The 15,167-nt window shown below is 36.2% G+C and overlaps 1 pseudogene; it reads left to right on the forward strand.

Moving 5' to 3' along the window:
• Positions 1-4,296, forward strand: part of LOC102245748 — a 6,084-nt pseudogene extending 1,788 nt beyond the window's left edge.
• The last annotated feature ends 10,871 nt before the right edge of the window (positions 4,297-15,167 follow it).

Genomic DNA, 15,167 nt, shown 5'->3' on the forward strand with positions numbered 1-15,167 from the left:
CGGTGTTTACCTATGCCGCCATCTTGGTCTCCTGAAGTGCAGGATTATTAAGGTGCCATTTACATACCGTGAAATTGGCCCTCTTTACTCTGTAGGCCTAATGCAAGCGCATACAGTTGTGTAGCCACAACAACCAGCTACAGGACATTTCCCTCATCCCCTAAGATTCCTGACCTCACACCACACGGCTCTCAGGGCCGTGTAACTGGTACCTGTCATCACCTCCTCCAACCCGTCTCCAAGGAGCAGCCTAAGTAGCCTTGTTCCGAATTCAAACCACGTGATAGTCCTGCTGAAAGCCCTTAAGGCAGGGGTCCTCAAACTTTTTAAACAGGGGGCCAGTTCACTGTCCCTCAGACCGTTGGAGGGCCGGACTATAGTTTAAAAAAAAAAAAAACTATGAACAAATTCCTATACACACTGCACATATCTTATTTTGAAGTAAAAAAACGAAACGGGAACAAATACAATATTTGTATTTGCATGTGGCCCGCGGCCATAGTTTGAGGACCCCTGATCTAATCTAATAAAAGAGAAACATGTAAATCCCCCTAGGGCTCCCGGGCTGCCAGAGGGATGTATGACTGCTTGGGAGTGGGCCTAAACCAGCAGGTGGTCATCCCCTGAGGGGTCCCAGACTGTGAGAGGGCACAGGCCAGGCTGAGGGACCCTCCCCAAGTGCACAAATTTTTGTGCACTGGGCCTCTAGTATATATATATAAAACAGAATACTACTCACCCATAAGAAAACATTAAATACTGCCATTTGCAATAACATGGATGGACCTTGAAAATATTATCCTAGGTTGAAGGAGAGACCAAGATGGCGGCATAGGTAAACACCGCAGACTGCTGCCGCAAACAACCACTTCAAAAATACAACTAAAAGACGGAACGGACATCACCCAGAACCACAGGAAGGCTGGCTGAGGAGAGACTCTTCAACTAGAAGGAAAAATAACAGCACACCGAGGCTCAGAGGAGGCGCAGTGTGGAAAAAACTCAGGTGCGGAGGTGCGCGCGCAAAGCGGGCTGGTGGCTGAGAGCGCGGTTGTCGTTTTCGGTCAGGGGGGAGTCTCAGACTCTGAGCTCCAGATACGGGCGAATCGCTGGGGACTCGGACCCAAACGGGAGAAGCGGGAGTGTCTGGCATCAGTTGGAAGGCAGCTTTCCCTCCGAGGTTTGCAGCGGTTCCGGGGGTTCTGAGAAGCAGAGCCTCTGGGAACAGGACTGAGGGCACCATAACGGCTCCCTCCGCCCGCCCTGTTGAGCCCGCCCCGCCCAAGCCCTGCGCAGAGCCATTTGCCGGATAGCCTCAGGCAAAGGCTAGATTAGCGCCTCTCCAGAGGACAGAAGTTTTCCCTGCAGACACAGCTGATTCTCACAGCCAGTCGGCCTGGTGGTCAAATCCCTCTAGTATTAACTACAACAATCAAGGCTCAACTAGAACAAGACTGCGCACAAAGACCACTAGGGGGTGCACCAAGAAAGCATAAAAAATGCGGAGACAAAAAAACATGACAGAAATGGAGGATATAGAGCTAAAAATCGCAATTTTGAGGGCTTGCAAAAATGTGCTAGAAGCTGTCAATAAACTTGAGGAGAGAGTCACGAAAACTAATGAGACCCTCGATGCTATGATAAAGAACCAACTAGAAATTAAGCATACACGGACTGAAATAAAGAATATTATACAGACACCCAATAGCAGACCAGAGGAGCGCAAGAATCAAGTCAAAGATTTGAAATGCGAAGAAGCAAAAAACACCCAACCGGAAAAGCAAAATGAAAAAAGAATCCGAAAATACGAAGATAGTGTAAGGAGCCTCTGGGACAGCTTCAAGCGTACCAACATCAGAATAATAGGGGTGCCAGAAGATGAGAGACAGCAAGATATTGAAAACCTATTTGAAGAAATAATGGCAGAAAACTTCCCCCACCTGGTGAAAGAAATGGACTTACAGGTCCAAGAAGCGCAGAGAACCCCAAACAAAAGGAATCCAAAGAGGACCACACCAAGACACATCATAATTAAAATGCCAAGAGCAAAAGACAAAGAGAGAATCTTAAAAGCAGCAAGAGAAAGAGACTCAATTACCTACAAGGGAATACCCATACGACTGTCAGCTGATTTCTCAACAGAAACTTGGCAGGCCAGAAGGGAATGGCAAGAAATATTCAAAGTGCTGAATACCAAGAACCTACAACCAAGAATACTTTATCCAGCAAAGCTATCATTCAGAATTGAAGGTCAGATAAAGAGCTTCACAGATAAGGAAAAGCTAAAGGAGTTCATCACCACTAAACCAGTATTATACGAAATGCTGAAAGGTATCCTTTAAGAAGAGGAAGAAGAAAAAGGTAAAGATACAAATTGTGAACAACAAACATGCATCTATCAACAAGTGAATCTAAGAACCAAGTGAATAAATAATCTGATGTACAGAATGAACTGGTGATTATAATGAATCAGGGACATAGAAAGGGAATGGACTGACTATTCTTGGGGGGGAAAGGGGAATGGGAGATGCGGGAAGAAACTGGACAAAAATCGTGCACCTATGGATGAGGACAGTGGGTGGGGAGTGAGGGCGGAGGGTGGGGCGGGAACTGGGAGGAGGGGAGTGCATTTATCATTCTTCTAAATTTAACTTTGCACAAGTAACCCATGTAAAAAATCTATATTTTTCAAAACTTGTAAATAAAAATAACCTTAACTAAATAAATAAATAAATAAATAAAGTGTACAGTTCTATGTTGCTTAGAGGTCACAGGGTTAACTATGCTACCACAATCTATCCCACTATTATCAGAGCTAAGTTTGATCACCTGGTTACAGTGATGACCACAAGAGAAGACAGACATTTTAATTTCACAAAGATTTATTGAGCTCAATGAGCCTAACCCTGCATGGGGCACTAGACTCAGAAAGATAGTAGGACTGAGCATTTAAGTGCAGCCCCAGTGGAGTGCTGTGGATCAAAGTTAAATCCCTTGGAGAAAGTGGGTGCTGGGGAAGTGGAGCTCCCACAAGACAGACTTAATTTGTGAGGTCTTAAAAATCATGGGAAAGCAAGTGGGCATCCAGCACGCCTTTCCTCTCCCTTCCATATACCTGTGTCTTGTTCTCTGCCCCACTGCTCATCTCTTCTAGCCTCTAACACTGTGGTTCTTTGTTTGTTCAGAACAATTTTGCAGACAATCTCAGGAAATCTGAAGACCTGATGAGGGAATAAGAGGAAACCAGTGTTTGCTGAGCATCAACCCCATGCCAATCTACAAAATCAAACATCTGCTACCAAGGAAAAAAGATGTTATAATTTATTTTGTTAATTCAGAAAAAAAATGCCAAAAAGAAAACCCATTTGAACATGTAAATGTTACAATATATACAATGAAATATTATTCAGCCATAAGGAGAAATAATATGCTATTTGCAACAACATGAATGGATCTTGAGAATATCACGCTAAGCAAAATATGCCAGACAGAGAAATTTAAGAATCATATGATTTCATTCACACGTGGGATATAAAACTAGAAGAAAATTTGACAACTGCGTGTATTCCCAGATACTTGTATAACATAGCAACAGGTGGCAAGGTCATTACCTAAATTGCTTGTGCCATTCAAGTGTTTTTTACTGACCTCTGTGAAGCAACAGAATATTTTCTTCTGCTGCCATGTCCTATGACCACTATGTGGCCATCTGCAAGCCCCTGCATTATGTGACTGTCATGAGCAGCAGGGTCTGCCCGATTCTTACCCTCAGTTATTGGATGGCTGCTTTATGTATGATGATCCCACCACTTAGCCTGGGTTTACTAGTAACTCTAAAATTTTGTGACTCTAACGTGATTGATCATTTTGCCTGTGATGCAGTTCCCTTAGTGGAACTCTCATGCTCAGAAACATTGAACAGACAGTGATAATCTATGTTGCACTAACCCTGATAATGACTCTTACTTGTGTCATTCTGTCATATGCTTCCATTATCAAGACAATTTTGAGATTCCCTTCTGTTCAGCAAAGGAAAAGGCCTGTTCTTCCCACATGATTGTGGTTTCCATCACCTATGGTACATGCATGTTCATCTATATGAATCCTACAGAAAAGGACCAAGTGACCATTAATAAAGAGGTTTCACTGCTCATTTCTTCTATTTCACCTCTGTTAAATCTATTTATTTATACACTGAGAAATAAGCAAACGAAGAAAGCCTTCAACAACTCCATAAAAATAATTGCATCATTCTTAAGGAAGCAAAATAAACTAGCACTCATAAATTTAAAATAAAAAAATAAACCTGTCCATTGAAGTTCATAGTTTGTTTACCTTTTAATAATCTATATTTCAGTTATATTTCATTTGCCAATCCCCTTTAGATTTGCTTACATTGTACTTTAATCAATTCTCTCCTTTAGTTTTAACCAGCTTCTTGTAGGAGATTTGTCTCAGTGAAAAAATGAAAGTATACTTCTCATAAATTCATTTTTAGATAAATATAACCCCATATAACTCAATGTTATAGTATAATAAAAATCATTCTTTAGTCTTCCACAGACATAGCATAATGCTACTGATTGCTGTGTTCACATTAAAATGCTACTAAATTTCAACTAAGAACTAACATTTTATAATAAAATACTGAATAGGATGAATGCTGGCATTACAAGGAACAATTGAGAGAAAAGATAATAGCATTTCTAATATTCTTAGGAAATACATTTTTTAAAAACATGCTAGATAAAGACTCACAAATATTCTTTTGATTTAATAGCTGAAAGTGAAGTTTAAAATGTGGGTGACCAAAAGGTATCAGAGATACAGATTTAACAATTATGAAGATGAAAAATTCCAACTATGACCCATGGATTTCCAGGAAGGTAAAGAATAGAGGATGGAGAGGAGAAGCCAGTTGTTGAATTATGGATTACCAGGAATTGGGTTAAATTTCCATATGAAGATGAGAGATGAAGTATCAGAATCCAAGTGGTGAAAGCACAAGAAACTAAGAAAAAAGGATAAAGTCAAGACTTTAAAGTGTGATTTAGGGGGAAAAATTGCCCACTCTTGTGAAAAATCAATAATTTTCTCGAAGAAAATTTTCTGTCTCTTCTTGAGCTATGAGCTATGGACATGGGGTGGGGACAATCATTACGTTCCTCTGTCTATCTAAAAGAGACCTTTGATAGCCCAAATTCCATTTCTTTAATTTACTAATATTATATATAAACAATTAAATAGAGTCTAATTCTATTTAACTGACTAATATTAGTCTAACTCTTTGAAAGTTAAGAGACACATATGCAATGAGATACACTTCATAACAATTTATATAGAGCATAGAAAACTGTACTCAGAAGTCAAAGAATAATTCATTCATAAATATATTCATTATTTTTTAAAGCTAATGAAACAAAAAATAAAGCAAATCCTGCTCCTTTTTAATATTTAAATGCCATCAAATTAATTCAAAGTATGTAGGACATAAATTTTACTGAAGATAGAAACTTTAATAAATCTGAAAAGATAAATAAATCCAAAAGTTGCTTTTTTTAAAAATCAAGAAAATTGATAAATTTCTCAGAAACATGAATGAATGCAAAACTAAAAGAGCAATATATGTTTATAAATCAGATAGAGACTATAAATACTACTGCAGTACAAATTAGAATAACTTTATGGATGTTCTTTTAGAATACCACAACAAAAACAAAAATTTGAATACCAGAGCTAATTAACAAGGTTTTAGCAAAACAAAATTTTAAAAATTAATTCAAGGTGTAGAAAATATAACATATAACATTTTGGGAAGACAAATAAGAATTACCAGGAAAGAGGCAAAGGGCCAAATATGTTACAATTCACATGGTAAAGCAATAGAGAATCTCATTATAATTTCAATTATCTAAACAAAACAAAAAAAACTCTCCCTAATGAATTTTTTTGAAATTTGACAAAATCTGATTTAGACATTATATACCAAACTATTAAACAATTCACTGATGAATATAGGTAGACTATTTCAAATAGAATTCAACAAAATATCTGAAATTATACTATGATTGATTAATATTTATTTCAATTACACAAGGGTAAAGATACAAGGTAGATAGATAGATAATAGAAGATGATGATAATGGATAGATAGATAGATAGATAGATGATAGATAGATAGATAATAGGTAGACCAAACAGAATTATATATGTATATATTTTATACATATGTAAAATATAGTCTGATTTTATTGTAAGAACAAATTTTTTAAAAAACATTGTATATAGGTTCTGATTCATAGATCAAACTATCACTGGATAAAAATAGTATTTGCATTTAAAATTTTTTAAAATAAAATTAAAATGTGATAAACTACTAAAATTAGATTAAAGTATCTAGAGAAAAACAATTGACATTATTACATCAAACAGTAAAACATCTGTACTCAACTGAAATAAAGAATTAAGTAAGAGTGCTCACTTTTATCATTGATATTCAACATTCCATTGCCATCTTAAAAACTCCATAAGATAAATAACAAAATAAATCAGATTATCAGAATGAAGTTATAAATCTACTCTATTTAGCAATTGTGAATGCCATTTTTTAAGTTCTTACATTTATGATAGATGTGTCTTACAATGACTGGCATCTTAATATTGTCCATATTTTTATCAGTAACATTTTTCACAAAATAATAACATGCACTCAAATAGACCCAATGAAATAAGGCATTTTCTTCCTAATAACATTATTATGTACCTAGAAAACAATAAAATCTAGTAGGAAAGTAATGGACTTATTAAGAATACTTCGAAATTTGGATGAATAAAGGATACATACAAACAAGTAAGTTGACAATGTTTGTACTAGCAATAAACCCCTACAAATCAAAGCTATCCACATGACTGCCAAGGAATAACTTCTATTATGGAGTCAATATATTATACCATAAAATATCAAGTTGTGCACGCAATATATAAATTTAACACAACTTTAATTAGAATCAGCTTTTAAATTTTCTAATTGCAGAAATGATCTCTAAGTTAGTATGAAATTAACTTAATCTCTAACTTGGTATCTCTAAGGTAGTTAATAATTAAATCTCATAAAGGTACAGCAATACATAAAGGAAAGAAATATTAATGAATAGAAACTTCAAAAGAGAAGATAAAATGATGCAGTAGAACAGATAAGATCATGAAAGTATACAAATTGCCTTTATTTTTATATAAATATTTGTTACTTTTATACAAAAGTGGGAAAATTTCAGTTCAGTAGGAAAAACATGTTTTATTTAATGTTTCAGTCACACACAAAAATCTCAAATGCAAACATTTTGCTTTTCATTCACAAAACGAACAAGTTACATTCTAAATGTTTTCAGTTTTAAGTATAAAAATAAACAAGTAGCCCTATCCGGTTTGGCTCAGTGGATAGAGCGTCAGCCTGCGGTCTCAAGGGTCCCAAGTTCGATTCCGGTCAGGGGCATGTACCTTGGTTGAGGGCACATCCCCGGTTGAGGGCACATCCCCAGGAGGCAGCTGATCGATGTTTCTCTCTCATCGATGTTTCTAACTCTCTATCCCTCTCCCTTCCTCTCTGTAAAAAAATCAATAAAATATATTTAAAAAATAAATAAATAAAATAAACAAGTAAAACCTTATTAGAAAATATATAAGGCCACAATAATGTAAAGGAGTCAGCAGCTTGTACTTAAGAATTTAAAGGCAGAAAGTGATAAAAGAAAAGGCACCTATTTGATTACATATGTGTTAACCATTTTGACTGGCAAAAGATATCACTGAAAATTTTATGCCAAATAATAATGTGGAAATTAAATGTATAGTGCTGACAGACAAAAGAATGATTTCTAATTTATTTTTTTATTGCTTGAAGTATTACAAAGGGTATTACATATGTGTCCTTTTTTTCCCCCCGCCCTTGACAATCCCCTGGCTTCCCCTACCCCCCAGTGTCTTATGTCCATTGGTTATAAGAATGATTTCTAAAGTATACAAATAGCTCTCATAAATGAACAAGACAAATGAAAAAGCTAAATAAGCAAAAAATAGACATGGTCAATTTGGAGAACATTAATTCCCACTTAGTAAAAAAACAGGATTGTCAACTGTTCAAACAATCAGTCTCATATCAAGAAATTTATATTGTGGAAGAACTTTACACCTATTATACTGTCAATTTTGAAAAGGACTTTTATCTGTTGCTGAATTAGATCACAGGCAAAAGGGTAATTTCCTAAGGCCCATGTATAAATTTAAATTGCTAAAGCCTTTTGACAAGCAATCAGAAAACCTACAATTTAAAAATACGTATATTTTGACATGCCAATTCCATACCTGCAACTCTATCTCACAAAAATGTAAGTACTATTTGAAAGGATATACAGCATAAAAAGGCATAATATGAAATACGCATTTTTGATGACCAAAAACTCAATGCAAAATGAAAAGCTCTCAATAGATCAAATGTCATAAAGTTATTAAACAAATCTATTAGAGTTACACCATTTGTAGAGTAATTCCTGTTAATTTTTTTTGGAGGGGGAAGAGAGACATAGTGACAAAATATGTCTAATATAATTGAATTTTTGTACTGGAAACCTTGCCAAAACCTTTCACTATGAGTATATATTCATATGTGCACACATATATATAGATGTGTCTGTAAAACACATGTACTGCACCTATAAACATATTTATTAATTCTTGCATATGTAGTCATATCAAGTTTTAAAGCATACTTAGAATTAATGATACTTGCTTGAGAAACTAAATTTTAAAAATACTAAAAAAGAAAAACAAACAAAAATATACCTTTCTAGAAAAATCATTACTGGAAGGGTTGAAACAAGGAAAGCACAGGATGAGCCTGGGATATCTTATTGTGCTAGAATACAGTGTTAATTCAGCAGGCGAAGGTTGTTCAAGCCCTGCACTTTCTACACAAAGGCCGATCTTAAGACTGGTCCTTGCTTAGCTGCTAGGAGATAACCTCTGAACTCTTGGAATACCTTGCCTGATAAGAGTGAGGCTTTTTATGCCTAAAGTCCTGGCCATACTACAGCAGGTTGACCTGTGTGGGGCTGGAGACTAAGTAGTCGAGTAGTTAAGGCCAGTCCTGTGGGTCCTGCTTGCCTACATGACTGACCCCAATGAAAGCCCTAGTTGTAAAGGCCCAGGTGAGCTTCCCTGTTTGGCAATACTTTGCACATAAAGTCACACATTATTGCTGGAAGAATTAAGCTCATCCCTGTGGGACTCCAGTGAGAGGGGACACCTAGAAGTTTGTGCCTTGTTTCTTCTGGACCTTGCTCATTGGATGGAGGATCCCATTTCCCAGCTGCTTGTCAGCCATGGGCTGCTTTCCACTTTGAGAAGTTTCCACATAACCCCCTCCAACTTCAAAACCAGAAATAGAAAAAAATTTTTAATTAAATTCTTTATTGTTTAAAGTATTACATATGTCTCCTTTTTCCCCCCATTGATCTCTCTCCGGCCACTCGCACCACCCAGCACATGCCCTCACCCCACTACTATCCGTGTCTATTGGCTATGCTTATATGCATGCATACAGGTCCTTTGGTTTACCTGTTACCCTCTCCCCTTCACCCTCCCCCCTCTCACTCTGCCCCCCACCTTCCCTCTGAGGTATGACGGTCTGTTGGATGATTCTATGTCTCTGGATCTATTTTTATTCATCAGTTTATGTTGTTCATTATATTCCACAAATGAGTGAGATCATGTGATATTTATCTTTCTCTGACTGACTCATTTGCTTAGCATAATGCTCTCCATGTCCATCTATGCTGTTGCGAATGGTAAGAGTTCTTTCTTTTTTACAGCAGCGTAGTATTCCATTGTGTAGATGTACCACCGTTTTTTAATCCACTCATCTGCTGATGGGCACTAGGGCTGTTTCCAACTCTTAGCTATTGTAAATTGTGCTGCTATGAACATAGGGGTTCAAATATCTTTTCTGATTGTTGTTTCTTTTCTTGGGATATATTCCTAGAAGTGGGATTACTGGGTCAAATGGGAGTTCCCTTTTTAATTTTTTTGAGAAAACTCTAAACTGTTTTCCACAGTGGCTGCACCAGTCTGCATTCCCACCAGCAGTGTTTCATGTCACATCTCACAGGCTTCAAATCTCTATCAAATGTAAGAGCTTCCATCCTTCTGAAGGTCTCATTTGATTAGGTAAGGCCCACCACGGATCATTTCCTTATCTTAAAGCCAATTATTTGGGACCTTATTATGTATGCAAAGTCCCTTTACAATAACACCTGTATTCTTGTATGATTGAATAAATGGCAGAAAGTGTGTGCATCACGGGAGTCTGAGATGATTAATTTTATATGTTGGCTTGTCAATGATGCCCAGATAGCTGGTCAAACATTATTCTGGGTGATTCCCTCAGGGTATTTTGTATGAGATTAACACTTAAATTGGTGGACATGAGTAAAGTATATTGTCCTCCATAGTGTGTCCTTAATCCAACCACCCCTAGTAACAGAATTCTACAGAAGATACCTTCACACTTCATCTGCAACATCAGCTTTTCTTGATTCTACTGCGCACAATTTTAAAATGAACTCTAATCTGTTGCTGAAGTAGATCACAGGCAAAAGGGTTCTTTTCTACAGCACATGTGCAAATTTAAACTGCTAAAGTTTTTGACAAGCAATCAGAAAACTTACAATTTAAAAATACGTGTCCTTTGATATGGCATTACTTTGGATTTCAGCTACAAAATTGGCTCTAGTCCCTCAGCAAACTGGCTTTGCCCTCAAACTACTATTGTCCCTGGGTCTCCAGTCTGCAGATTTTGGACTTGCCAGCTTCCATCATCACATGAGTCAATTTCCAATTCTTTATGACATGGAGAACCCTAACACAGGGACATTCTTAGATTCTGCCCACTATGCATGAAATAATTATAAAGATTCAAACTGCATTTTTAGAAATGAAAATGAAAAAGTTCGAGATAAAAAATACATAATACATGTATAATAAAATAGACCAGGCCTGGCCAGTGTATCTCAGTGTTTAGAGTGTTGACCTGTGCACGAAAGGGTCATGGGTTTATTCATGATCAAGGGCATGTACCTGGGTTGCAGGTCAAATCATTGCCCCATTTGTGCCCCATTGGTTGCAAGCAACCAATCTCTCTCACTTCAATGTCTGTCTGTCTGTCTGTCTGTCTGTTTCCCCCATCCTCTCCCTCCCCACTTCCACTGTCTCTAAAAATCAATGGAAAAATGTCTTCCAGTGAGGATTAGTAAAAAGAACAACTGCAACAATAGACCATATTCTGGGACACAAAATTATGCCAATCATACAAAGCATGAAACTCTAACCACAATAGAATTAAAACAACAGAAAGACATGAGGAAAATTACCAAATATATGGACACTAACACAAATGTAAATAAAACGTGGGTCCATGAAGAAATCAAAATAGATATTTATAATATTTTTAAATAAGTGATAATTAAAGCATAAAATGTCAACAAATGTTGGATACAGCTGAAACATTATTTAGAGCAAAATTTATAGCACTAAAATGCTCATGTAAAAAAAAAGAAGACTATCTAAAAAATTTTTAACCTTTCTGCAAAATTAGCAACAAAAAAAAAGGAAAATTAACCAAATCTAAGTAAACGGAAAAAAATAAAAATCATCATAGAAATCAGTTTAAATGGACCAGGAAAACAGTAGGAAAATGTTGTTTCTTAGAGAAAAATCAGAAGAGAAAGAAGCCACAAATTCAAGTAGAATTGATCTTTGAACAACATAAGTACACATATATGTGGTTTGGGGGTTTTGTTTGTTATTGTTTCTCAAAACAATGCCTGTATCATTTTCAGTCTGTCACCAAAAGTCCTTGAATGCAGGAGTGTCAACTGTATGTGTTGATTTACTTTCTGTAAGGGACTTGAACATCCACAAATTTTAGTACCCATGGGGGTCCTGAAACCAATCCCCTGTGAATACTGAGGATAACTGTAGTTAAATTTTGGGAGAGTCTAAAATTATAGGTGGAATTTTGACTGTGAGGGGTGGGGGGTTCAGACTCCCTAACCCTAACATTATTCAAGGGTAAGGGTATAAGGAAATGAAGAGATAATGTAACTACAGATTTTATATATATATTAAGAAAGACATAAGGGATTATAATTAAAAGTGCATATTATAAGCTGACAACTTAGGTAAAATTTATATTGTGAGATAAATAAGATGTTTAAATATATAAACATGTATGTTTCTTAATGTAGTGAAATATGCATAACACAGAACTTACTATTTTGACCACTTTTAAGTAAAACTCAGTGGCATTTAGTACATTTATATTGTTGTGAAAACTACAAAAGTATGTTTTTTTCTCTAATTATAAGGTATGGATGTGAATTTTTATGCATTTGTAAATAATGCAGTCAGTATATTTGGAGAAAGAAAAATCTGGAAGGATAAGATCTATGTGTAAACATTAGCCTTATACAGGGAGAGGCAAAAGTTTACAGTTGTTCATATGGAAAATATGCCTGGCCGGTTTGACTCAGTGATTGAGCGTCAACCTATAAACCAGGAGTTCAGGATTCCATTCCCAGTCAAGGCACATGCCCAGGATTCGGGATCGATCCCCAGTAGAGGGAGTGCAGGAAGCAGTCCATCCATATATCTCTCTCATCGATGTTTCTATCTCTTTATACCTCTCCTTTCCTCTCTCTCTCTCTCTGTTAAAAAAAGAAAGAGAGAGAGAGAGAAAGGAAGAGAGAGAGCGCAAGAGAGGAAGAAAGAGAGAGAGTGAGAGGAAGAGAGCGAGAGAAAGAAAGAAAGAAAGAAAGAAAGAAAGAAAGAAAGAAAGAAAGAATTAGAAAATGAACTAAGTGATTTATGTGACACAGTTGTCCTGCCATTTGAGTCAATGATGCCATCTCGAGGAATATATTCTAAGAATCTGGAAGCACCAATCAGAAAGGATATATGCACCTCTATTTCATAGCAGCACTATTTAAAATAGCTAAGATCTGGAAACAGCCCAAGTGCCCATTAGTAGATGAGCAGATGATAAAAAAAAAAAACTGTGATACATTTACACCATGAAATACTATGCAGTTGTAAAAATGAAGGAACTTTTACCCTTTGAGACAGCATGGAGGGACCTGGAGAGTATCATGCTAAGTGAAATAAGCCAGTCAGAGGAAGACAAGTATCACATGATCTCACTCATACGTGGAATCTAATGAATAAAATAAACTGATGAACAAAACAGATCCATAGACATGAAAACATGCAACCAACTAAGGAAACTCAGAGGGAAGTGGAGGGTGGGTGGGTGAAGGGTGGCAGGAAGTGAGTAACCAAATAACTTCTATGCATAACCCGTAGACACAGACAATAGTGCAGTGAAGGACTGGGGAGAGGACAGAGCAAGGTGAAGGGGATCAATGAGGGGAAGAGGGGACATCTGTAATACTTTCAAACAGATAAATTTTAAAAAAAAATGACCTGTGTCAAATGCTCCTGCAACATCCTAATTTCTCCAAGGAGTCAGTCCCACTGAAGCCTGTTTTCCTTATGTGTTTACCAAACTTCATTACTCAGAAATGAACTAACAATTCTTGATTGTAGGTCACCAAGGACCATTTGTTGTTTTCACTTGCTGGCATTTTCTGCAAATTAAAGAGAAAAATCAAATTTGACATCATAGAAGCATTTTCTCTGTCCTGATTATTTAAATTATTATCTCTTCCACCATTGAAGAGAGTTCTCAGCCTTTAGAGTAATATTTTTCCTAATGATGGAGATAGTAAGAAAATATTTGGAGGCTTTTAGTAGCACTAACCCATCACAGGCTAGTCTGTCCAGTTTGTCGGAAATGGAAAACAAAGGGAATGTGAAGACATACATATTTTTATGAAAATATCACTGTAGTCTTAATATTGCTATGTTTAAATAGCCAACAGAAGTTTGATTTACACACAGAAGAGTAAGTATGATAGTTTGTCTCTTTGATTGGAATTCCCTTTTAGGATCTGGATTATAATTTCCTCTGACAAGAAAATGGATTTCTGTGATTGTTTATGTACTCTTAATGTGTTTAAGATATGTTTATGAAATTCATTTTTGAGAGTGAATTTCCCTCCTGTGAAAAAATGTCAATGTCTGGTAGGTTTTATTCATAAAATACATAAATAAAACTGTATCTTGCTTAATTAGAGAAATGTTCTGGGTAACGTTGTATAGACTATTCAACCTCAAATTAAAAATAATGAAGTATCTTTATATAGAAATATACAAGCATGCCCTGTGCATTCCTCTTCCCACCCCAAAAAGAATAACAAAACGACTGAAGTCACAGCGTCTCATTACAGATTCCTGTGTTCATTTTGGACATTTGTTTGGAAGATAGAATAAACAGAAATCAGTTAGTTACATGTTCTGGTCAGTCTGTTTATTGACTTCTATTATAAAATAAATTGCAATATCATGAAGAAAACATATATTTTCAGCATCGAATAATGTCCAAAACCTGACAATTTCAATTTGATATGAAATTAAGTGACTAAATTTCCTGAAAGGATTCTGACTTTTGAGTAAACCATGACCCTCAGTAAGTGATCTTTCTCTATATCGGAAGCTTTGTGAACTCGGTGATCACTATAATGTGGCCCCAACATCAATAGGAACATAACACAATAAGTTAAACAATAAAGTGGATACTCTCATATGATAAGATAAACAAGGGGATACTCTCATAAATTAGATACACAAGGAGAACATATTTTTTATTAATTGATGTCAGAAAATGTCAATATTTGACATATTGATTGCATAGTAGGCACATTTGAGGCCCTTCTTAGTGCAGTATCACTGAAGATAATTCATTGACTGAAAGATGAGGGAAGGAAGAGAAGACAGTCATCATTTGTGTGGGCAACAAGGTAACACACATAGTCAGTAAAGGTAATGCACATATTCAAGGGGAAAATAAGACGGAGTGTGTAATGGGGAATAGGGGAAGCCACAGTGCTTAAGGTTGGTCATAAGAGTTAAGTTTTAGAGCGGTTAAAATAAGCTATAATCTATCAGAAAATTTCTGTGAATATCACACGCAGATTGGAAGAAGTCAGAAGTCCATG

This window comes from Myotis brandtii, unplaced genomic scaffold (genome assembly GCF_000412655.1).
Source record: "Myotis brandtii unplaced genomic scaffold, ASM41265v1 scaffold496, whole genome shotgun sequence".
Classification (NCBI taxonomy): domain Eukaryota; kingdom Metazoa; phylum Chordata; class Mammalia; order Chiroptera; family Vespertilionidae; genus Myotis; species Myotis brandtii.